We start from the raw sequence: 26,588 nt of genomic DNA, 5'->3' as shown, positions 1-26,588 counted from the left end.
GAGAAAGACAAAAGTTTTTAAACGAAAAAAAGCGGGTTACCTTATTACTTTAAGATCATTATCCTTGGCTACAAAAATCAATGACAAGAGTGATGTCAGTCAGAGTTTGGACAACCAGTTGCTTGGCAGGTGTCCTTGCAGAAGTGAGTGTGTGTGTGTGTGTGTGTGTGTGTGTGTGTAGGATGGCAACAGCCTTTGTACAAAGTTATGAATTTTGCAGTCTTTTCTGATAGGTTCTGTTATCCAGCATACAAACACAAGAACCCTCTTTCCACTGCCTTTCTTGAAAATAACTATTTAACAAAATACCTGACCATTATTCTTTCAGGTTAGCTATTTTCTGGTCTTTATTTCCTATGCTCACTTAAAATTGTGGAACCGCATTTGGTGAATCACTGCTTTCAACCACTTGCTCCCATTCTACCTTTTTCTTTAAATCTATTCTAATTGACTACTTTCCTAACATCTTATTTGATCATCCTGGTTGAAAGACTTCTCTCTTCTGAACTGACATAGTATTCTGATACATGGAATATATTTTTATTAACTGTTATTATTTTGATCTGTATCAAATTGCTATTTGACTAGCCAAAAATGGTGGTAATTTCATATTATTCAAATTAATGTATGCTAAAGTAGTTTGTGTATACTTTCAAATGTGTGATTCATTCAATTCACTCATGTTCTCATTGTATACTAGATTTTATTATATATAATTAAATACATATCACTTTCTCATCTAGAATGTCAATTCCTGATGTAAAAGAATGTCACATTATTTTAGTTTTTAATAAGGAAGAGCACAAAAACAGTTTTGTTGAAAGAATAAATGAGCAAATATGACCATAGCGGTAAAGAAGGGGTCAATTCAGTTATTACATTAACAGATAAAATTAATGTAGTTCAACCATTTTCTACTTGTAACACTTCCTAACCAGAGCTTCTACTACAAAACATAGAAAAGAGAGAAGCAATATAAAATGTTGATATATGATATGTATTTTTTAATCCAGAAGCATATTAATTAATTCATTCATTCAACAGTGTGTAGTTATCACCTACAAACTGTTTTAAATATACACAGCTATATATTTAAAAATTATACAGCTGTGGGAGAGACAAAAATCCTAATGTCAAACATGTATTGAGTTTTTATATGCCAAGCACCATTCTAAATGCTTTACATACTTTAACTCATTTTATCCTCATGAAAAATAAAAGTACAAAATGTTACCCACAGTTAGCAAGTGGTGAAAATGGAACACAGAGAGTGTAAGTAACTTGCTCAAGGATACATACCTCAGAAATAGTAGAGATGGGCTTCAAACAATGCAATCTAAGTCCAAAGTCTATTCTCATAACCCTTAACTACTAGCTAGTACTTCTTCTCAAAAAGATCAGCCTACCTGATCCACTAGACTGAGATCAGAAATCACTTTTTTTTTTTTTTTTGGAGTGGGGAGACAGGGTCTGGCTCTGTTACCAAGGGAGGAGTGTTGTGTTACCATCATAGCTCCCTGCATCCACCAACCCGGCTCAAGCAATACTTCCACCTTGGCCTCCCAAGTAACTGGAACTATAGGTGTGTACCAACACATCCAGCTTTTTTTTTTTTTTTTTTTTTTTTGAGAAATAGGTTCTACCAATGTTGACTACGCTGGTCTTGAACACCTGACCTCAAATGATACCTCACTCCTCCACCGCCTTGGCCTCCCAATCACGCCTTGAATTACAGGCTTAAGTTACAGTGCCCAGCCAGAATTTGTTTCTATTGTTTTCATCCCTCCATCCTGAAAAACCAGAACAATGCCAGATACATTGTACACACAGTAATTGATGCTGAATAAATGAATCAATGCTCACCAAAAGCTCGAGAATTAATAAGTTAAAACCTATAATAAAGATATATTTTTAAAAGTATTGTGGAAGATCTCAGTGTGTAATATTTAATTTTGATAGAATTAGGTTGAGGCCGGGAGCGGTGGCTCACGCCTGTAATCCCAGCACTTTGGGAGGCCAAGGCAGGTGGATCACGAGGTCAAGAGATCCATCCTGGTCAACATGGTGAAACCCTGTCTCTACTAAAAATACAAAAAATTAGCTGGGCACGGTGGTGCGTGCCTGTAATCCCAGCTACTCAGGAGGCTGAGGCAGGAGAATTGCCTGAACCCAGGAGGCGGAGGTTGTGGTGAGCCGAGATCGCGCCATTGCACTCCAGCCTGGGTAACAAGAGAGAAACTCCTTCTCGAAAAAAAAAAAAGAATTAGGTTGAGTTTGATGAGGGAGTAACATATGAACAGTGTTTGAAAGACATTAGCATCAAGAGTATCTCTGGTGTGGAAAACAGCATTGCAAAAGCTCTGAGTCCTGCAATGAGTTATGTTCTGCTGCTGGATAGAATATAACAAGGATGAGAAAACTGTTTAAGTTCCCCGGGATGAGAATAACAAAGGTGATGTGTCTCAATCTCAGGAGAATGTGTTTAATCCTATGGGCAATGGAACAGCTGCAGGCTTTCTTTCTTCCCTTCTCTCTCAGTTTGAATGTACATTTTTAAAATTTTTCAATTCATGAGCATTTGTACCCCTTATAGCCAGTCCCCACTCTATTTCAGCTAGCTTTTCCCAAAGATAAGTCACGGAAAGAATACGTTTCAGATATTAAAACAGTATAACAAATTATTAAACGAAGCCTCCACAAACTCGAGGAGAAGGACTAGTAATTTAACTGTTGGAATACAAATAAACTCTTTCAGAGGAAGATAGCAAAATGCAGTTGCTACAACTTTGTCTCACAATGTCCAACATGGTACAAAAGGTACTAGACTTCAAAGATGCAATGAAATATAATCCATTGTCAACAAATTTTAAAATTCAACAGAAAATCCTCGGAAATGACCGATATATTGAAAATAGAAGAAGGTTTTAAAGATGCTATAATAAATATATTTCATTGAGCTTAAAAGCAGACTGGAGGCAACAGATGGGCCCATGAACTTGAACATAGATCAACTGAAATTATACAGTCTGAAGAAAGAGAAAATGATTGTAAAAAGGTGAACACAGCCTTGTGAACTAAATGGTCTGACATACCTGTGAATGCAATTCTACAAAAAGAGGATAAGAAGAATAGGGAAGAGATAAATATTGGAGACATTTTTCAAAATTTTCACTAGCTCCACACAGAAAAATACAGAAACAGTACACCTAGTGACATCATAATCAAATTTCCAATGAATACTAAAGATAAAGAGAGTATCTCAACTAGCAAGAGGGAAAATAAATATATTACATTCAAGCAAACAGCAATATAAATTGTGTGAACTTGTTTCTCATCAGAATAAAAAGGAAGAAAATGGACTTACATCTTTAATGTGCTAAAAGAAATCAGAATTCTATGTCCACCAAAAATATTCTTCAATGATAACAATAAAGTCATCTCTTCAGATAAGCCAAAACTGAAATAATTCATCCTGGAGAGCTATACTACAAGAAATGCATGAGACTTTAGATTACAAAATGTGATTGAATAGACTGTTTTTACTGCTTTATGTTTTTCTCCCATTTCACATCATAGTACCTTACACAAGATAGGTACTCAACAAATAATTTTTCAAAATTCATATTTATAATTAATTAACAGTTTTGCACCAATGTATCTGAACTATCAATACTTCCCTCTCCAATCTCACTCTCACGACTTTTGTTTTCCTAATCAACTTCTGTTTTTTCTGAAGTTTGAAGATTTTGATTTTCTTGCACTCTCTAAAAATTTTACTCAAGCTAGGTCAATATTTACCAAAGGAATGAGACTTGTAATACCTAAACAGGAATTCTGAATAACCAACACTTTTCCTTGAAAGATTTGCAGTTTCATTTTATTACTGCCTAAAGTGCTTAAATAATTGCCTTTTGTTTAGTGACATTACATATTATCATGGTATAATATATTTAAATATCCCAACATTTATATTCTAGACACAATACAATTTTAAAAGCATCAGTGTGCATTTTGCTGAGATAAACTTTAGACTGTGGCCTGCAAGAAATAATTATGGGAAATATACTGCTGCTTTGTGGGTTTTTTTTTTTTTTTTGCCAGGACAAAAAATTATTGCAGCTCTAAATATTCTATTCTTTATTTTAACTATTTTAATTTCCAAAACTAGAATACAAACTCTTTATAGATAGAATGGAATTTAGATCTTCTTGGAATCTTTTGGTACAATGCTTTCTACCTTGTACCTGCTCAGCTGCTGATGAATTGAAGAAAGAAATGACAAGTTTTATAACTAATAGAATCACTAGTCTAGTGTGCAATCTTTTAAATTTGTTATTTGAAAGTGGGTCCTAAAGAAATTGGATTGTTTGCCATACAATCTAATTATTTATGCTGTTGATCTCATAGTCAAATGCCACAAGATTGTCTGACTTCCTACTCCTTATTCTTGCTTGCTGCCACTCCCAGTATTCCATGAAACTCCATTCATCAACATCACAGTGATTTCCACCTTACTAAATGAAGTGGCTTTTTAAAAAAACTTCCCGTCATATTCCACTGGGAAGATAAAGTAGCCAATACCAAAACTGATATTGAAATCCTTCTTTCTTGAGCTTTCTATGATATCACATTTGCCTAATTTTTCTCCTGGTTCATCAAGGCTAGGCATTAAATTTTATTATATGCCTTTTTTGTTATTTACTGAATTTGCTATATTTTTCTATAATGCATTGATGATATAATAACATTTTAAAATATCAATATATCCTTGAATTACTGTGAACAGCATTGAATAACTATATAGGGTTTTTTAGAGAAATGACTGATTCTTTTTTCTTTTTCTTTTTTTTTTTTTTTTTTTTTTTTTTTGAGATATTGTTTCGGTCTCGTTACCCAGGCTGGAGTGCAATGGCGCGATCTCGGCTCACCGCAACCTCCGCCTCCTGGGAACAGGCAATTCTCCTGCCTCAGCCTCCAGAGTAGCTGGGATTACAGGCAAACGCCACCATGCCCAGCTAATTTTTTGTATTTTTAGTAGAGACGGGGTTTCACCATGTTGACCAGGATGGTCTCGATCTGTTGACCTCGTGATCCACCCGCCTCGGCCTCACAAAGTGCTGTGATTACAGGCGTGAGCCACCGCGCCCGGCCCTCGTAGGCTCTTTTATTCCACATATTCATAAACAGTTTGCATCAATGAGAGAGAAATCTTTATTTGATCTCAGAAGTATGTTAACTTTGAAAACGACAGAAAAAAATCTTCTATTTTTCTATTCTGTGGTAGTTTACATGACATTTGATGTATCTAAGATATAGTTTGTGATCGCTCCATTCCCCACACCATTTTTCTTGAAGTTTTGAATGAGAGAGCAATGGGAAGATAAGTAACTAAGCCATTGCTCCATGTTTTTTTGGAAACTGAGATTGTAAAATATTTATAGTGATTTAAATCTGCTATGGCAGAAAGAATATTTTCTCTCTGCTAAAGTCTCTGCTCATTGAAATGTGTAAATATACTTTCTATAGCATCTCCTCTCTACTAAAGTTAACGTTAAATAAAACGTTTTCATCAACTAATCTACTTTGAAGTTAATTAATGTTCAAGCACCCTATGTCTATTCGTTGCATGATTAAAATTTTAAAAGTTAAATAGAGTTTATGTCTAGGGAATTGTGCTAACGGTGATAACTGGATTACAAGACATTTTGTAGAATAATGACAAAAAATAAAATGAATCCAAAGAAAAATACAGAAAGCCATCTATTTGAATATATTCAATATTTAGAAAAGTAAATCACCAAATAGTCCCTCCCTTTTAAAACCAAAGACTCATCGATTATTTATAAGCCTCCTGAACTTTTCTGTGACTTATTTTACAAGTTTAATTCAATTAATTTGTATGGTATGATCAAATCAAAATTTGGGTCTTACACTCCTTTAGCCTTCAAATATAAAATAAAAGCCTTCCAATCAAAAAGAAAATGAGGAAAATACTGATAGTTATTAATGCAAGTTAAAAAAAAAAGTCTCAATAAAAAGAAGCATTATCCAGTTCCTACTTTTCATGATTTTGGCAATAGGCTTTAAATGATGATCAATACAGAAGACCCACTCTTTATCAATCTGTGGCTTTCTACATGCAAGCTTATTATTCATCACGGTTTCATAGTATCTCCTCCAGGCCAAGTGCTGTGCCTGTCACCTGTAACCCCAACACTTTGGGAGGGCAAGGGAAGAAGATCACTTGAGGCCAGGGGTTCAAGTCCAGCCTGAGCAACAAGCAAGTTCCTATCTGTAAAAAATAAAAATAACAGGCCGGGCGCGGTGACTCAAGCCTGTAATCCCAGCACTTTGGGAGGCCGAGGCGGGTGGATCACGAGGTCAAGAGATCGAGACCATCCTGGTCAACATGGTGAAACCCCGTCTCTACTAAAAATACAAAAACTTAGTTGGGCATGGTGGCGCATGCCTGTAATCCAGCTACTCAGGAGGCTGAGGTAGGAGAATTGCTTGAACCCAGGAGGCGGAGGTTGCGGTGAGCCGAGATCACGCTATTGCACTCCAGCCTGGACAGCAAGAGCGAAACTCCGCCTCAAAAAAAATAAATAAATAAAATAAAATAAAAATAACAAAAATTGGCCAGGTATGGTCAGCACACCTGCAGTATCAACTACTTGGGAGGCTGAGGTGGGAAGATAGCTTGAGGCCAGATGTTTGAGGTTACAGCAAGCTACGACCATGCCACTGCACCCCAGCCTGGGGCAACAAAGTGACACTCTGATTCAAAAAAGAATATATATATATAATGCATATTTCAAACTATCATATATCATTACTTTTAAAGTTGCTACTTTCTGCTTGGTTAAGTTCCAACACTATACTTTGGTTACAAGTTTCAACACCCCATATTTCACAGTTTTTATTCTAACCTCTCATTGTTACTTGATTAATCGTTTACAGGCACTGTGTGGAATCTGCTTCTAAGAATCAGCTAATTATTTATGTCAAAAGAACTACCCCAGAGGTTATTGAATTAGGAATGTCTATGATGCCTACATTATACATTTTTATGTAGTTCACCTCCAGCCATATAAACCCAGTCATCCATTTTCTTATTAATTATTTGGTTGAGTATTTACAATGTTTGATCCTTCTCTGTTTTCAGGTCTTTACTTAAATGTCATCTTCTTGGCAAGACCCTCCCGGCCATCCTGTTTAACAGCATACCTCCAATGTCCCCTACTCACTAGCCTGGTTTATTTTGACCTATAGCACTTACCACCTTCTCATGTTTTATATTTCATTTGTTCATTTTCTGCCTCGCCCCACTTGGATGTAAGTTTAATATAAGAGATATTACATGACTTTGTTCATGCTCTAACCACTGATACTAGAAGAGTTTCTGGGATGGTTCTTAGTAATAGGTTCTTAGTAAATATTTGTTAAATGACCTTTTAAAAAAATCCTAAATGATGTGGACATTTTAGAAGAAGGTGCATACAAATTTTCAGGTAAGCTTCAAGAGCACTTAACACGATTCGCCAACAAAAGTAAGTTTATGAGTTTATGGAATCTCTCATAATGTGTACACAGTTGTGTAGAGCATACTATTTAGCAGAATCTTGAAACAGAAAATAAGAATGAAGTCTTAGTACTCAGGATTCATGTTCACAAAGCAGATATTAAATTCAGTGAAATGATGAGGTGAACATGTGATGTATAGAGTAGCACAATGCTAGAAGCTAGAAAACAAAATCGAATGTGCTAGTAATAGGTGGCTTCTGTTTTCCCTGAGCTCCTCTGTCTCATTCAGTCATCCTCATTGTGACTTGCTTCTCACTACCAAGAATACTCTGCATAAAAAATATAAGGCAGCCTGTCTCTATTGATTTCCCCTCCCCCCCCCATCTTAAGGCATGTGTAATACTCTGGGATATAAAATCCCTAAATATAGTTGGTTGTTCTACTATTTAAAGTGCTCCTCAGTGTCTAATGAAGCAAAGTGCTCTATAACTGAGTAGGTAGGAGCATCATTGCCAGAGCAGCTGGAGTCATAGCTCATTTTGGCACTAGTGACTGATGCAGGGTGAAAAAAGTAGCAATATGCCAGGTGGAGATAAGTCACTTAGCTGGCTGATTACATCAAATTGCTTCCAATATAATCAGCCGGGACACATTTACAAAATTGGCATTTCAAATCATTATACGAGGTTGAATTAATCACCAAGGTATATGGTTTAATATTAGGTGTTCAGTATGTGTTCATAGTAGGTACTTAATACAAATGTTAATTATCATGTATGGAGGAGAAAAATAGAACAAATGAAATCGTAGCTGATTTTTTGTAAAGTAAGACTTACCTTTACATTATGACTAGAATATTGTCCTAATCAAAAACTGTGCTAGCTTTAATAAATGTTTTTGATAAATCTAAAATCTGACTGTTCTACGTTGCCGTCTATTATTTCTGAGATTTCTCAGAAATAACAGTTTTCTCAGAAATAACAGTCAGCCCCTTCTTTTCTTTGTGTCATTCTCCATTTAGAGTCAATCAAAATTAGATTACAACTCATTTTTAAATTTCCCTAGTTCTTCGTTGCTCTGTGTCTGCCAGCTCCTGGATCCGAATTCAGCTGTGTTATGTCCTGCATACATTCCTCTTGATTAAGAGGCTCTATTGGTTGGTTGTGACAAGGTTTTACACAGTCCGTTGATCCCACAGAGTTCATTTAAACTATTTTGCCATGTTCACATTTCATTATATAGAGAAAATGGTATATGGGCAAGATTATAGTATAGTATACGTCATTTTTCTAACCTTTGAAATGATGACATGACAAATGGCAATAAAAAATGTGTTTTAAATCCAAGTAGAGTGACATTGACATTAGCATAAATGTTAATTTACAGTTTAAGCAGTTCTAAGAACTAAATCATTCCTTTTCTTAGGGACTTTAAGACTGATATCAAAATTGGAGAGTCTGTACAACATTGTCTCTTTAGTTAACAATGTTGTGCACTTAAAAATTTGTTAAGATGGTAAATTTTATGTTAATTGTTCTTACCACAATTAAAAAACAAAAACTTTTTAATTTCAGTCACTGTTATTAGATTTATAGTATTATTATATTTCTACAGACTCTTCCAAGATAAAAATAGTATCGATTTTTAAAAAAAGAATTGATGGAAGTGTTTTTTTGTTTTTTTGTTTGTTTGTTTGTTTTTTCCATTTCAAAACGATTCAGGTAGAGAAACTTCTAAAATATTACCCAGGCTGGAGTGCAATGGCGCAATCTCGGCTCACTGCAACCTCCGCCTCCTGGGCTCAGGCAATTCTCCTGCCTCAGCCTCCTGAGTAGCTGGAATTACAGGCACGCGCCACCATGCCCAGCTAAGTTTTTGTGTTTTTAGTAGAGACGGGGTTTCACCATGTTGACCTGGATGATCTCAATCTCTTGACCTTGTGATCCACCCGCCTCGGCCTCCCAAAGTGCTGGGATTACAGACTTGAGCCACCGCGCCCGGCCCCTAAACTCTCTCTTTAAAGAAGTCAGTAGGCCGATAGTTTTTATTGAGCACATTAGTGACACTATAAATTATTTGCCTTAAACAAGGAAATACACTTGTTCTACTGTATTTATTTCTTGAGTGATTTTGTAGTGGAGCGTTGACTTCTTTTTCGAGTTCGCGTTGACTTCTTTTTCGAGTTCATATCCTACCACCATCTTTTTTGGGAAGAATTCCCCTGATATAAGTAATGAGAAAATTCTACCTCCTACTACAGAACTGGAAGCATCTAGATGTCTCCTCTCCATGACTCCCTTGGCTGCCAGGTTATGACACTTGACCAGTGAAGTGCTTCAGGTTCAACTTTGAATCTTGAGGTAGTGATGCAAAGATGCAGGTGCAATCGACTCTAGCATAGCAGTATTGGGAGAGTCTTGCAGAGGTGCAGAGAATGGTATCCTTAGCATGACCTTGGTTGTGTTCATTGATGCCTAACCTTTCGATGCATGCTTATTTTCTCAGACAGAATCTTTAGCTTTCCTATGAATTTTTAAACTAATTATTATTTATCCAGAAAGGAATTTCTGCTTAACTTCTCCAGAGTTGGTGTTGCTGCTTACTACAAAAACTCTGGTGAAGAAACTGGTATCTGAGAATAGACTGTAGGCAGTAGATACTTGAGAAATGAGGTTTCTTGCCTAAAAAGCATGGAAGGAAAATAAATATCTCCTGTAATTATCAACAGTTGAAAATCTAGCAACTAAGGTAGGCAAGGCATGAAGAGTTCAAGACTGTAAGACAGGTGGCTATTTATAGTCATACTAGAAAGCTTAGAAAGAGAATGAAACCCATGTTGTCCTAGCCCCAGTCCCAAATGGCTAAATATACAAGGGATATTGAAAATTTAGTGCTTAAGAATAATAAGATATAGGCCAGGCACGGTGGCTCACGCCTGTAATCCCAGCAGTTTGAGAGGCCAAAAAGGGAGGATAACCTGAGGTCAGGAGTTCGAGATCAGCCTGACCAACATGGAGAAACCCCATCTCTACTAAAAATACAAAATTAGCCAGGTGTAGTGGCACATGCCTTTAATTCCAGCTACTCGGGAGACTGAGGCAGGAGAATTGCTTGAACCTGGGAGGTGGAGGTTGCGGTGAGCCAAGATCGGGTCCAGCTAGGCAACAAGAGCAAAACTCCATCTCAAAAGAAAAAAAAAAAGACCGGGTGCAGTTGGGCAGATCACAAGGTGAGGAGATCGAGACCATCCTGATCAACATGGTGAAACCCCATCTCTACTAAAATACAAAAAATTAGCCGGGCGTGGTGGTGCATGCCTGTAGTCCCAACTACTTGGGAGGCTGAGGCAGGGGAATCACTTGAACCCGGGAGGCGGAAGTTGCGGTGTGCCAAGATCAGATCACGCCTCTGCACTCCAGCCTGGCGACAGAGTGAGACTCCATTAAAAAGAAAGAAAGAAAAAAAAATAAGATGTAAAGTCTGTCATTAATAATTTTATATTGCTTGTATGTTGACACTAAAATATTTTGGATATATTTCATTAAATAAAATATACAAGATAATTTTTTATTTTTACTTTTTTAATTGCGGGTACTAGAAAATTTAAAATTGCATGCACGGCACATATTTGCAGCTCACATTGTTTCTATTAGCAGCACTTCCCTAAACCATAGACGTGAGGTCCAGTCTGAAACTCTGGTACTTTCTATTACTGTACTTAAAAAAATAAAAACTAAAGCTTAAAAAATATATATTTCTCTTACAGCATTGATGCTGAACTAGCCAAACATCAAAAATTTGATTGCCAAATTATAATGTCATTGAAATCATGGTCTTGCTAATTCTCTTACATGAAATATATGGCATTGACTGAGAGAGTGAGGACACAAAAAAGATGGGTAAATGAGAGAGATTTTGGAAGACTTGAAATATCCTCATTCCTCAATCCCACTAAACTTCTATTGCTAGACAGAGAAACCCCTTCCCATTTGCTTAAAATACTGCAACTTCCTTACATGAGTGTTATCTGGGAAATTAAGCCAGTACCTTCCATATCCAATGATGGCACATCCTTCATTGTTTCTATACTTCCAGCTAAAGCCATATCAACATGGTTTCTAAATTAAAGGCTCACAGACTCAAGAATTTCAGAACTTTGGTTCTTATGTCTGCAAATGTGTGGAAATATTGATACAAATAAATTCTAAAGGTATTTAACAAAGGAAGTAATATTATTTAAAATTGGGCTGAAGGTATCAATATAAACATACCTCCTAGAGATTAATGACTTGGTGTGTTACCTCAAATACTGGGTCTGATTACTTGCTCCCCTAAAGTGACATTACTGGTTACGCACATTACTGTGCGTTGGCAAAGTCTGTTAATAGAATCACAATGTTAGTTGCAAATATATGCCTTGCATGTAATTTTAAATTTTCTAGCAGCCACAAAGTAAACAAATTAAATTATATTTTATATTTTATTTGATAAAATGTGCCAGAAATATAATTTCAACAAACAAACAATATAAAATTGTTAATGACACATTTTACATCCTATTGTAGGATGTAATAGGAAAAAGGGATTTGCTCAGACCTTTAAAGGAATTGGTACACTGAGCCAATGTTAATTCCCATTTCCCACACTGCCATTGCAATCTGCTAGTAAGAATGAGAGTTTAGTGCAGTTAGAAGGTTGGTGGAGTTTTGGTCCAAGTCTGCCACTTGGTTAAGTCAACTGATAGGGATTTTCTTTCACAAATTCCTAAAATGGTTCTGTTAATTTTATTTCTGCTAAAAGAAACCACAGTCCATAACTATTGTTTGTAATGGAGGGCATTCACTGACTGATGTAAATTTATAAAACTTAGTAATGTCTTCCATTTATTGGAAAGAGTACTGATGTTGACAATATGTAGATCTTTAATTTCAGCTTTTAAACTAATAACTGCATGATGTTGAGCACCTACCTTCTTCACCTATAAAATTAAAATATTTGACTACTATTTAAATTGTCAAATATTTTAATAATATTTAAATTTATTTAATAATAAAAGCTTGCTTCCAAGCTTAAAGTTTTTGATTCTTTACACTGTAACTGAATCTATATATGGCTAATGTCTCCATATTAAATTTGTTTCGACCCAATGGTTTAATAGCTCCCACGCTGTACAATCATGTGTCAACAGAATTAGAATTATTAATAAAGTCTTCTCTAAACCTGAGGGTATTTTTATATTTTTCTGCTCATACTTGTATCCACCAAAGTTCTAAAACATAAAGCTTCATTTACTGGGTTTCCTCCTTCAAAAAGTGTTTCCTCCCTGCCTTTTTTTTCCTTGTGGCTTACAGCCTTTGATTGTTAGTTTACAATTACAACAAAGCCAGCTTCTCTAATCTACAATATAACATAATCTCTAGGCAAAGGAGAAAGACAAATATAAAATGAATAGTCTTACAAATATATAACAACAAATGTGGTAAGTGCCACAAAATGTAATAAAGTGTTATGAGAACGCATGAAGCACCTGGCAGATAAGGGCCTCTGAAAGAAGCAAGAGGATTTTCAGAAGTGTACTAATGATGGAATCTGGATCACACTAAGACTGGTAGCTAACAGATACAGAGCTGTTCTCCAGCTGATATGTTTAATGCAGATCAAACTGAAGCACTGGGTAATGTGTGGTATGTCAATCTGCTGACATAAGAAGCTTTATTAATCCTCTTTTCCTCTTAAGAGTTCTGGAGCCTGAAACCTCAAAGGGCTTAGGTCCAGGTTTTCACTCCTCACCAGCCCCAATTAGGTGTTCTTGTCTCTTGGGAAAGATAGTAATGAAAAGGCAAATAAACGCCTTCAGGTTACTTCAAACATCAAAATATCTGCAAAACTCTGCCTTACATGTATGCAGCCTCTCCTTTTCCTGGTTAGTTCCATCTTCTTTTAAATGAAGAGAATAAAATTTTCAAAATGCAGGAAATAAACCAGAGTTCTTCTCAAGAAGCATAGAGTCCTATAAAAGTCTACTAGTCACAGAGCAGCAAGTAGATTTTCTTGTAGGCTACTGGCTTCGTTTCCTTTGTCACTTTAGTTTAATTTAGGTCCTGGGCATGAGCTTGTTTTCACAAAGATATTTATAGATAGAAGAAAAAAGAGAGAAGTTTAAATTTGAATTTTGTCAATGCCTTCTGAGATCAGGGCTTTTTCCAAGGAACATGAATGCATTTTCTTTAGACTGGCAGCTTCCTAAACACAGTCACCTGGTGAGTGACAGGCCTGCAGCAAAGAGGTGAGGTTATAATTTTATATTGTCTTCTGCATGGACAAATCACCTGCTCACCTAAACCTCAACTTTCCAGCCTGTAAAGTGTAAGCAATAATACAATTATGGTGAAGAATGGATGAAATACATATGTGAAGTGTTTAGTACAGTACCTGATGAATATCTGCTCAATAAATGTTAGTTATTAACATAGCCATCATCATTATTCTTTAACAGACAGCCTAAACCAGAACGGTGGTTGAAATAAGAGTGCACAAAAAAGAGACAAAAAGCATATCCATGTCACACAATAAGCCTAGGAAAATATTTTAATTTACGTAAGACCTATGTTCATCTGCATTATTTATTTTAATCACTTTTATTGATTGTGTAACTTTGAATTGACCTTTTATAATCGTATAACAAAGCAGCACATTACAGTATTTAAGACTAAGGTCTGTACAGTGAGGATGCCTGGATGTGGATGTAGTTTCCACCATTTTCAAGCTATGCTATTTCAGACAAGTTCCCTCTCTAAATCTTTGGTTTTACATCCTTAAAATTGGAATAATAATCATGCCACCCTCACTGGTTTGTTGTGAGGATTAAATAAAATAATGTGCATAAAGTTCTCAGAACAAAATCTAGCACAAGCTGGTACTCAAGAAATGCTACTTCAAAATACATGTGCCACTTAATGACAAGGATAGATCTTAAGAAAGACATCATTAGGCATTGACTGTGCAAACATCATAGAGTGTAGTAGTTTGGCCTCTACTATATGTTTATAGCCATCGGCTCTGAGGCTGAAAACCTATACAGCATGTGACTGTACTGAATACTGTAGACAATTGTAACACAATGATAAATATTTGTACATCTAAACATAGAAAGGTAATAGGTTGTATCACAACCTTAGGATGGCTACGACGTGGTAAGCAATAGGAATTTTTCTCCATTATAATCTTAGGGAACCACCATTATATGTGCACTGTGTCATAGGTTTTACATCTTCCTCAATAATCAATCACGTTCTCTCATTACTCATCCTGTAAAGCCTGTGTAAGGATTTCGCCAAGTGTGGTAAGAGCCAACCTATCAATTCTTTGAAAAAGTGCAGGCTAAATCAAATTATGTTGCCAAAAGTCAAATTTTCAGGATTCGTTTCAGCAATGTCATGGTATTAGTCAGGGTTTGATTAGAAAAAAAAATATTTAACTCTCTGATATTTGAAGCAAGAATAAATTTAATACAGGGAACTCAGTGATTTAAAAATGCATAGGAAGGGCTGGAGGAGCAGTGATTATATAAAGAACACTCGCTATTACTCCATCATAAAGAACACTGAGTTTCATCACCAGCCATGTGAGGATTAGGAAGTTACAGAAATCACAGGAAGCCCTCCACCATGGATCTCAGCTCACCATAGCACCTGATGAATAATTTCCCGGGGATCTGGAGGAGCTGCAAAACATTACATCTGTTGAAGCCTAAGAAGTCTCCCCACTGAATGAAGAATAATGGTTTCTGCTTTTCGTTGACTTTTCAGACTTTGTAACCTCTGCTTGATGGTCTTAACCAGGAATCCTGCTTGCAAGGGATTCTGGGAAATGTATTTTCTAGGCTTCTAGTCACTGTGATTTGAGGACAGCCAGAAATAGAAATGTGTGCATGCTGGCTGCTCTTAAAGAAATAATATGCAGCAGTTATGCCTCTGGCTATTTAGCACCCATATAAACGTTTTTACCTATATTTAAACTCATAAACACCAAAAAAAATAGCAACAGTCTCAAGTCTGACATATTGGAATCATTTCTTATTCAAAAGAAATTTAGTCTCTTCCAACACAAAGAAAAGATCACAAATTCTATATTATTTTACCCAAATTAGCAATGTTACATATCCTTCCAGTTTAGTAGCAATCCTTTTTGATAAACTTTAACCTAAACACTAAATTATCAGGTTTTCCACCACCAAAATACTTGATATAAAAAATTACGTGTTAATATACACAAATATATTCATAGCAAATCAAGCAAGAAAGCATGCCTGAGTACTATAGTGATTCCTGCCTCTAGCTATTAAGTAATAATTGATATTAATAACTTCCCTTTCTGGTAACTATTCTATGTCCTCAGCTGGCACCTAAGGTGCTGTGGTTCTTTGCTTGGTGGGATGCCCTAAACTTTAGTGATCCTCCTTGCATTCTGTTGTTTGAGTTGTCCCTTAATTTCTCCCACTGCAGATGAAAGCAGTAAGAGGTTTCCATACTCCACCCCATTGTGTAGCAGTGACATTCTTTTCCCTTAGTAATCAGAATAATTTACCCCAAACTGTTCAATACACCCCTGATTTGCCTGTTAGTTCACTTATGTGACATAGTACGCTGGCAATCTCAACTTCTAGTTGCATAGACATTCAGTTTTATTCCATGGTAGAAGAATTACTCCCTTAGGAACTGGAGCCCAAAGTTGTTGGGACAGGAAGTGGGATATAAAATGTAAGAAGATCCACTCTTATTTCTTCCATTGGCTCCAGACCCATGTGTTCTCACTGTACCTCAAGGTGTTGGGATACCTTTTAAAATCAGTGACCCTCATGGTGTTACTTTATCCTCTCACTAATATCACAGCAAATGAGTTCCTCAGTCAGAAACAATATTTGGAATCCTTTGACAATGATATGGTTTGACTCTGTGTCCCCACCCAAATCTCATGTTATAATTCCCAATGTTGAGAAAGGGACCTACTGGGAGGTGATTAGATCATGGGTGCAGATTTATCCCTTCCCGTTCTCATGATAGTGAATTCTCACAAGACCTGTTTGTTTAAAAGTGTGTAGCATGGGTGGGCATAGTGGCTCATGCCTATAATCCCAGCAGTTTGGGAGGCCAAGGCAGGCAGATTGCTTGAGCCCAGGAGTTTGAGACCAGACTGGGCACCATAGCAAAACCCCATTTCTACAAAAATTAGCTGGATGTAGTGAAGCCTGTCTGTAGTCCCAACTACTGGGAAGGCTGAGGTGGGAGCATTGCTTGAGCTCAATAGGTGGAGGTTGCAGTGAGCTGAGATCACACCCCTACACTCCAACCTGAATGACAGAGCAAGACCCTGTCTCAAAAAAAAGTGTATAGCACTTTCTCCTTTGCTCTCTCTCTCTCCTGCTCCACCATGGTAAGACATGTTTCCATGCTTGCTTCCCCTTCACCTTCTGCTATAATTGCAAGTTTTCTGAGACCTCCCAGCAGTGCTTCCTGTACAACCTGCAGAACTGTGAGTCACATAAACCTATTTTTTTCATGAATTACCCAGTGTCAGGTAGTTCTTTGCAACAGTGTGAGAACAGATTAATACAGACTGTAAGTAAAGCATTCAGTGAATCCAAGGATAATATTTCTAACAGAATATTATAGGACTGGGAAGGAAAATCCTTACCCACAGTGTCTATTTCAGTGATTTCAAATTGGTACCCTAAGTATGACATAAAAATCCAATGTAATCAGTTTGCCACCAGAAGACTGGCTGGTCCTGGGGAATGGTACCATATTGGAGACTCAGCTTTCATCTCCACTCTTGGCAAACTCATTTCTTAGCAAGTTTCCAAGCCAGGTTAACCTTGGAGAGGGTTACACTCATATGGTTTAACTCTTGCATAATTTCCATTTGATCTGCATTGAACAAATAGTTCTTGGATTTATTGAGCAAACACTGGGGTGGTTGTTGAAAAAGACTGATATTTATCAGGCATAGTGGCTCATGCCCATAATCCAGTACTTTGGGAAGCTGAAATGGGAGGACTGCTTGAAGACAGGAGTTCAAGACCAGCTTGGGCAACAAGGCAAGATCCCATTTCTACAAAAAAAAACTTTAAAAAATAAAGGTCAGGCATAGTGACTCTTGCCCCATAGTCCTAGCTACTCAGGATGCTGAGGTAAGAGGATTGCCTGAGCCCAGGAGTTTGAAGCTACACTGAGCTACAATCATGACACTGCACTTCAGCCTGGGCAACAGAGTGAGACCCTGTCTCTAAAAACAAAAAGCATTAAGACAGACTGACTTCCAACATCCACAGAGCAGGTCACCTTATCTATGTGATTATCGGGGGACTTCTCTGCAGGATATACTCTGTGGCAAGGCAGTGTATATATGAGATACAAATATCACTGCACTAAGAAATGACCCAAGAGGTCTTTTGCTGATTTCCCATTTACCTCTTCCTCTGACTACCTTGTCACTAATCCTCAAGTCAGTTTCCTTTCATGTTTATGAATATTCAGGAAATCTACTGAGACCATCCATTAATGGGTATGCATTCATATGTCTAGTCATTTCCACTACCATTGAAGTGCACTGCTCAAGTTTCTGCCCCTACTGTCTTTTAGGAGCCCAATGAGTGGAATTGTTTTTTTTTTTTTTTTTTTAATTTTTTATTGGATTTTAGGTTTTGGGGTACATGAGCAGAGCATGTAAGACAGTTGCGTAGGAACACACATGGCAGTGTGCTTTTCTTTCCTTCTCCCCTTCACCCACATTTGGCATTTCTCCCCAAGCTATCCCTCCCCACCTCCCCCTCCCACTGGCCCTCCCCTTTTCCCCCCAATAGACCCCAGTGTTTAGTACTCCCCTTTCTGTATCCATGTGTTCTCATTTTTCATCACCCGCCTATGAGTGAGAATATGCGGTGTTTCATTTTTTTTTTTTTTTTTTTTTTTTTAATTTTTTATTGGATTATAGGTTTTGGGGTACATGAGCAGAGCATGCAAGACAGTTGCGTAGGTACACACATGGCAGTGTGCTTTGCTTTTCTTCTCCCCTTCACCCACATTTGGCATTTCTCCCCAAGCTATCCCTCCCCACCTCCCCCTCCCACTGGCCCTCCCCTTTTCCCCCCAATAGACCCCAGTGTTTAGTACTCCCCTTTCTGTGTCCATGTGTTCTCATTTTTCATCACCCACCTATGAGTGAGAATATGCGGTGTTTCATTTTCTGTTCTTGTGTCAGTTTGCTGAGGATGATGTTCTCCAGATTCATCCATGTCCCTACAAACGACGCAAACTCATCATTTCTGAGTGCTGCATAATATTCCATGGTGTATATGTGCCACATTTTTCCAATCCAGTCTATTATCAATGGGCATTTGGGTTGATTCCAGGTCTTTGCTATTGTAAACAGTGCTGCAATGAACATTCGTGTACATGTGTCCTTATAGTAGAACGATTTATAGTCTTTTGGATATATACCCAGCAATGGGATTGCTGGGTCAAATGGAATTTCTATTTCTAAGGCCTTGAGGAATCGCCACACTGTCTTCCACAATGGTTGAACTAATTTACACTCCCACCAACAGTGTAAAAGTGTTCCTTTTTCTCCACATCCTCTCCAGCATCTGTTGTCTCCAGATTTTTTAATGATCGCCATTCTAAGTGGCGTGAGATGGTATCTCAATGTGGTTTTGATTTGCATCTCTCTGATGACCAGTGACAATGAGCATTTTTTCATAGGATTGTTGGCCTCATATATGTCTTCTTTCGTAAAGTATCTGTTCATATCCTTTGCCCACTTTTGAATGGGCTTGTTTGTTTTTTTCCTGTAAATCTGCTTGAGTTCTTTGTAAATTCTGGATATCAGCCCTTTGTCAGATGGGTAAACTGCAAAAATTTTTTCCCATTCTGTTGGTTGCCGATCCACTCTAGTGACTGTTTCTTTTGCCGTGCAGAAGCTGTGGAGTTTCATTAGGTCCCATTTGTCTATTTTGGCTTTTGTTGCCAATGCTTTTGGTGTTTTGTTCATGAAGTCCTTGCCTACTCCTATGTCCTGGATAGTTTTGCCTAGATTTCCTTCTAGGGTTTTTATGGTGCCAGGTCTTATGTTTAAGTCTTTAATCCATCTGGAGTTAATTTTAGTGTAAGGTGTCAGGAAGGGGTCCAGTTTCTGCTTTCTGCACATGGCTAGCCAGTTTTCCCAACACCATTTGTTAAACATGGAATCCTTGCCCCATTGCTTGTCTTTGTCAGGTTTATCAAAGATTGTATAGTTGTAGATATGTTGTGTTGCCTCCGGTGCCTCTGTTCTGTTCCATTGGTCTCTATCTCTGTTTTGGTACCAGTACCATGCTGTTTTGATTACTGTAGCCTTGTAGTATAGTTTGAAATCCGGTAGTGTGATGCCCCCTGCTGTGTTCTTTTTGCTTAGAATTGACTTGGCTATGCGGGCTCTCTTTTGGTTCCATATGAAGTTCATGGTGGTTTTTTCCAGTTCTGTGAAGAAAGTCAATGGTAGCTTGATGGGGATAGCGTTGATTCTGTAAATTACTTTGGGCAGTATAGCCATTTTCACGATATTAATTCTTCGTAAGCATGAACATGGAATGTTTCTCCATCTGTTTGTGTCCTCTCTGATTTCGTTGAGCAGTGGTTTGTAGTTCTCCTTGAAGAGGTCCCTTACGTTCCTTGTGAGTTGTATTCCAAGGTATTTTATTCTTTTTGTAGCAATTGCGAATGGCAGTTCGCTCTTGATTTGGCTTTCTTTAAGTCTGTTATTGGTGTAGACGAATGCTTGTGATTTTTGCACATTGATTTTATATCCTGAGACTTTGCTGAAGTTGTTTATCAGTTTCAGGAGGTTTTGGGTTGAGGCGATGGGGTCTTCTAGGTATACTATCATGTCGTCTGCAAATAGAGACAATTTGGCTTCCACCTTTCCTATTTGAATACCCTTTATTTCTTTTTCTTGCCTGATTGCTCTGGCTAGAACTTCCAGAACTATATTGAATAGGAGTGGTGAAAGAGGGCATCCCTGTCTAGTGCCAGATTTCAAAGGGAATGTTTCCTGTTTTTGCCCATTCAGTATGATATTGGCTGTTGGTTTGTCATAAATAGCTTTTATTACTTTGAGATACGTTCCATCGATACCGAGTTTATTGAGGGTTTTTAGCATGGCTGTTGAATTTTGTCAAATGCCTTCTCTGCGTCAATTGAGATAATCATGTGGTTTTTGTTTTTGGTTCTGTTTACGTGGTGAATTACGTTGATAGACTTGCGTATGTTGAACCAGCCTTGCATCCCCGGGATGAATCCTACTTGATCATGGTGAATAAGTTTTTTGATTTGCTGTTGCATTCGGCTTGCCAATATTTTATTGAAGATTTTTGCATCTATGTTCATCATGGATATTGGCCTGAAGTTTTCTTTTCTCGTTGGGTCTCTGCCGGGTGTTGGTATCAGGATGATGTTGGTCTCATAAAATGATTTGGGAAGTATTCCCTCTTTTTGGATTGTTTGAAATAGTTTTAGAAGGGATGGTACCAGCTCCTCTTTGTGTGTCTGGTAGAATTCGGCTGTGAACCCGTCTGGACCTGGGCTTTTTTTGTGTGGTAGGCTCTTAATTGCTGCCTCGACTTCTGACCTTGTTATTGGTCTATTCATAGTTTCAGCTTCCTCCTGGATTAGGCTTGGGAGGACACAGGAGTCCAGGAACTTATCCATTTCTTCCAGGTTTACTAGTTTATGTGCATAGAGTTGTTTGTGATATTCTCTGATGATGGTTTGAATTTCTGTGGAATCTGTGGTGATTTCCCCTTTATCATTTTTTATTGCATCTATTTGGTTGTTCTCTCTTTTATTTTTAATCAATCTGGCTAGTGGTCTGTCTATTTTGTTGAACTTTTCAAAAAACCAGCTCTTGGATTTATTGATTTTTTGAAGGGTTTTTCGTGTCTCAGTCTCCTTCAGTTCAGCTCTGATCTTAGTTATTTCTTGTCTTCTGCTGGGTTTTGAGTTTTTTTGATCTTGCTCCTCTAGCTCTTTCAATTTTGATGATAGGGTGTCAATTTTGGATCTCTCCATTCTCCTCATATGGGCACTTATTGCTATATACTTTCCTCTAGAGACTGCTTTAAATGTGTCCCAGATGTTCTGGCATGTTGTGTCTTCGTTCTCATTGGTTTCGAAGAACTTCTTTATTTCTGACTTCATTTCATTGTTTACTCAGTCAACATTCAAGAGCCAGTTGTTCAGTTTCCATGAAGCTGTGCGGTTCTGGGTTGGTTTCTGTATTCTGAGTTCTAACTTGATTGCACTATGGTCTGAGAGGCTGTTTGTTATGATTTCAGTTGTTTTACATTTGTTGAGCAGTGCTTTACTACCAATTATGTGGTCAATTTTTGAGTAGGTGTGATGTGGTGCTGAGAAGAATGTATATTCTGTGGATTTGGGGTGGAGAGTTCTGTAAATGTCTATCAGGTTTGCTTGCTCCAGGTCTGAGTTCAAGCCCTGGATATCCTTGTTGATTTTCTGTCTGGTTGATCTGTCTAATATTGACAGTGGAGTGTTAAAGTCTCCCACTATTATTGTGTGGGAGTCTAAGTCTCTTTGTAAGTCCTTAAGAACTTGCCTTATGTATCTGGGTGCTCCTGCATTGAGTCCATATATGTTTAGGATCGTTAGCTCTTCTTGTTGTATCAATCCTTTTACCATTATGTAATGGCCTTCTTTGTCTCTTTTGATCTTTGTTGCTTTAAAGTCTATTTTATCAGAGATGAGAATTGCAACTCCTGCTTTTTTTTTGCTCTCCATTTGCTTGGTAAATCTTCCTCCATCCCTTTATTTTGAGCCTTTGTGTATCCTTGCATGTGAGATGGGTTTCCTGGATACAGCACACTGATGGGTTTTGGATTTTTATCCAATTTGCCAGTCTGTGTCTTTTGATTGGTGCATTTAGTCCATTTACATTTAGGGTTAATATTGTTATGTGTGATTTTGATACTGCCATTTTGATGCTAAGTGGCTGTTTTGCCTGTTAGTTGTTGTAGATTCTTCATTATGTTGATGCTCTTTAGCTTTTAGTGTGATTTTGGAATGGCTGGTACTGGTTGTTCCTTTCTATGTGTAGTGCCTCTTTTAGGAGCTCTTGTAAAGCAGGCCTGGTGGTGACAAAATCTCTGAGTACTTGCTTGTTCGCAAAGGATTTTATTTTTCCTTCACTTCTGAAGCTCAGTTTGGCTGGATATGAAATTCTGGGTTGAAAGTTCTTTTCTTTAAGAATGTTGAATATTGGCCCCCACTCTCTTCTGGCTTGTAGTGTTTCTGCCGAGAGATCTGCTGTGAGTCTGATGGGCTTCCCTTTGTGGGTAACTCGACCTTTCTCTCTGGCTGCCCTTAGTATTTTCTCCTTTATTTCAACCTTTTTGAATCTGACGATTATGTGCCTTGGGGTTGCTCTTCTTGCAGAATATCTTTGTGGTGTTCTCTGTATTTCCTGCATTTGAGTGTTGGCCTGTCTTTCTAGGTGGGGGAAGTTTTCCTGGATGATGTCCTGAAGAGTATTTTCCAGTTGGGATTCATTCTCTTTGTCCCCTTCTGGTACACCTATCAAACGTAGGTTAGGTCTTTTCACATAGTCCCACATTTCTTGGAGACTTTGTTCATTCCTTTTTGCGCTTTTTTCTCTAATCTTGGTTTCTCATTTTATTTCATTGAGTTGGTCTTCGACTTCAGATATTCTTTCTTCTGCTTGGTCAATTCGGCTATTGAAACTTGTGCATGCTTCGCGAAATTCTCGTATTGTGTTTTTCAGCTCCTTTTATCCATTCATATTCCTCTCTAAGTTATCCATTCTTGTTATCATTTCCTCATATGTTTTTTTTAAGTTCCTTAGTTTCTTTGCATTGATTTAATACATGTTCTTTTAGCTCACAAAAGTTTCTCATTATCCACCTTCTGAAGTCTAATTCCGTCATTTCGTCACAGTCATTCTCCGTCCAGCTTTGCTCCCTTGCTGGTGAGGAGTTTTGGTCCTTTCTAGGAGGCGAGGTGTTCTGGTTTCGGGTGTTTTCCTCCTTTTTGCGCTGGTTTCTTCCCATCTTTGTGGATTTGTCCGCTGGTCGTCTGCGTAGTTGCTGACTTTTCTTTTGGGTCTCTGAGTGGACACCCAAATTGTTGATGATGAAGTATTTCTGTTACTTGGTTTTCCTTCTACCAGCCTAGCCTCTTCGCTGTGACTGCTTAGGTCCACTCCAGGCCCTGCTTGTCTGGGATGCATCTCTAGCAGCTGTGGCACAGTGAGGGATGCTACTTGTTTCTTTTTCTGCTATCTTTGTCCCAGGATGATGCCTGCCAAATGTCAGTCTTTTGGATATAGAGGGGTCAGGGAGCTGCTTGAGGAGACAGTCTGTACTTTTTTGGAGCTCAATTGCTGAGCTGTGAGCTCTGTTGTTCATTCAGGGCTGTTAGGCTGCTATGTTTGATTCTGCTGCATCAGAGCTCATTAAAAAAACCCTTTTTTTCTCAAATGCTCTCTGTTGGGGGGTTTGGGCTTTATTTTTCGATGTCCGTTGTGGTGTCCTGCCAGCTAGAAGGCAGACTAGCCACTGTTTGGCTGCCGAGGCTCCGCCCTGCTGTTGTGTGATTCGCCCCGTTCCTGCAGGCTCTGCTGTGGTCTCCGCCATGCCCTGCGGCGGAGTCTCTTCTTTGTAGCGTGTTGCCTCGGCAACGGCAGGCTGCATCAGCAGTGGGCGTGTATCTCAGTAGGGACGGGTTCCCTCGGCAATGGAAGGCTGCATCAGCAGTGGGTGTGTATCTCAGTAGGGACGGGTTGCCTCGGCAACGGCTGGCTGCGTCAGCAGTGGGCGTGTATCTCAGTTGGGGTGGGTTGCCTCGGTAGTGGTGGACGCCCCTCACCCACAGAGCATCTCGGACCGTCTGCTCGGGATAGTTTGAAATCGCGGTTTTGTTCATCCCACAGGGTACCCCAAATGATCTGTCCCTGCAATCCCCTGGGCTGGCCTACTGTCCAAGTCTCGTTCAGTCTCAAGTCCAGCCCTCTCAAGTCTCAGGTTGCTGGTTCAACAGGGCACCCGGACAAGCGCGCCCTGTGGGGATTGCTGGGTAGGGCCGGCCGCCGCCGCCCCGGCTGCCGGCTTCGCCAGGCAGACCTACTGCCTGGCGTCCCATGTCTTTTTATGCTTGGGAGTTTCCCCGTTCTGTGGGCAACAAAGATCAGTCTGGAAATGCAGCTCCAACTCACCTCTTTGCGGATTCAACGAAAGCTCCAATCCTGGGTTGTTCTCACAGTGCCATCTTGAGTCCTCCCCTGGAATTGTTATGTTATAGTTGTGTAGTTCTTACTTGTTGCAAAACTATTTTTAATGTGTAAACCAGTCTCAATTTTTTTGCTTTCTACTACAGTTGGTTATAGAAAACTTCCCATGAGGTCACAGGTGCAGGCTGTAAGAATGGTGGGAATGCATGTTGCCTGCAGACTCTAAAGGGGACTTTTTCTCAAGGGCAGGGGTGTGTAAAGTGTAGCAACTTAATTTTCACCTTGTAGAGAATGAATTAATGTGGCATAGGCCACTGGTAACTTAGAAACGTCACCATGGTGGCAGGTGCCCAAATTTTCATGGGAAGTACTTCCCACCATCTGGCACATTATGTGTCACATCAAGTTATCTGATATATTTAATGATTCTTGCCACCAAATCCTAAAAAGTTATCAATGTAGTGAACCCAAAATCCTTTGGGTTGGGGAGATGATACATATTCCTGTGGAGGGTAGAAAATTAAAATAACCTTGGTAGGTGAAAGAAAATTCCTACTAGTAATCTCTTCTAATTGGCTTAACATCAAAGACAGGTTATAGATTTTTCATGTGTGTGAATTGGTGTTTTAAGAAAAATTTAACATTTGGTGAGAAATGAAAATATTTTTATATCTAAAAAGCAGATTTATGAAACAAAGCAGATGAATAGAATATATAATAGGAGTATTGTGCTAAAAGACACATAAAATGACAAGAGGTAGCAAGATGAGATCATAGGATAGAGGAAATAAGATGAGTTCATAGAAATAAAAATGAATTTTAGAGAAGTATCATGAAAATGATGCATAAGTATAGCTAAAGAATATAAAAAGAAGTGATGATTATATAGAATACTATGACAATCTATTCACAAATTACTCTATTATCACGAATTTTCTTCTTAAATTGGCAAGTATAAAAGGGAAAATATCCACTGTACTTAAAGTATTTATTACTGGTACATTAGAAAAATAACATGTTGCTACAGTGCTGATGCCAAGAAAGTAATAGATCTTATTTGAAATCTAAATGTTGCCAATATTGATCTTTATCTGGATACTTAAAACTCAAATATGCCAATTCTTTATTTTTATGTTCTCTTAGTTTCATTGTTCTGAAAAAACTTGAAGTATTTCTGTTGAATAATTCAATATAATTCTCTCTAGTAATGTTTGTCCCCTTCATGCACTGTCATAAATTACAAAGATATCACTGGTTCTAAAACTAACTTTCTTCGCTTAGATAAAACATAATAAATTCAAAACATATTTCCTTCCAAATTTCTTCTAATTTAGCATTATTTACTAATTCCTTTAGCATCTTAAAATTTGTGCTTTATTATCTTTATTGTATGGTATTACTTTATCTTTATTGCCTCATCTTTATTTTATTATAATGTACATGTAACAGATTTTTAAATTTTATAATCCATTCTGAGAACCTCGGTGAGACCTTTCAAGAAAATAGAATACATTCCCAGATTTTTAGTTTTACTAAGGCTAAGTGTTAGCCATTACACATTCTTAAAATAGCAATGCTAAAACTGAAAGAGCAGTATAATTAAAAATATGTATTAGCAGGGCGTGGTGACTGATGCCTGTAATTCCAACACTTTGGGAGGCCAAAGTGTCTGGATCATATGAGCCCAGGAGTTATGAGACTAGGCTAGGCAACATGGCAAAACCCCGTCTCTACAAATAATACAAAAGTTAACTGAGCATGATGGTGAG

This window comes from Callithrix jacchus, chromosome 9 (assembly GCF_049354715.1).
Source record: "Callithrix jacchus isolate 240 chromosome 9, calJac240_pri, whole genome shotgun sequence".
Lineage (NCBI taxonomy): Eukaryota > Metazoa > Chordata > Mammalia > Primates > Cebidae > Callithrix > Callithrix jacchus.
This window is presented reverse-complemented; position numbering follows the sequence as displayed.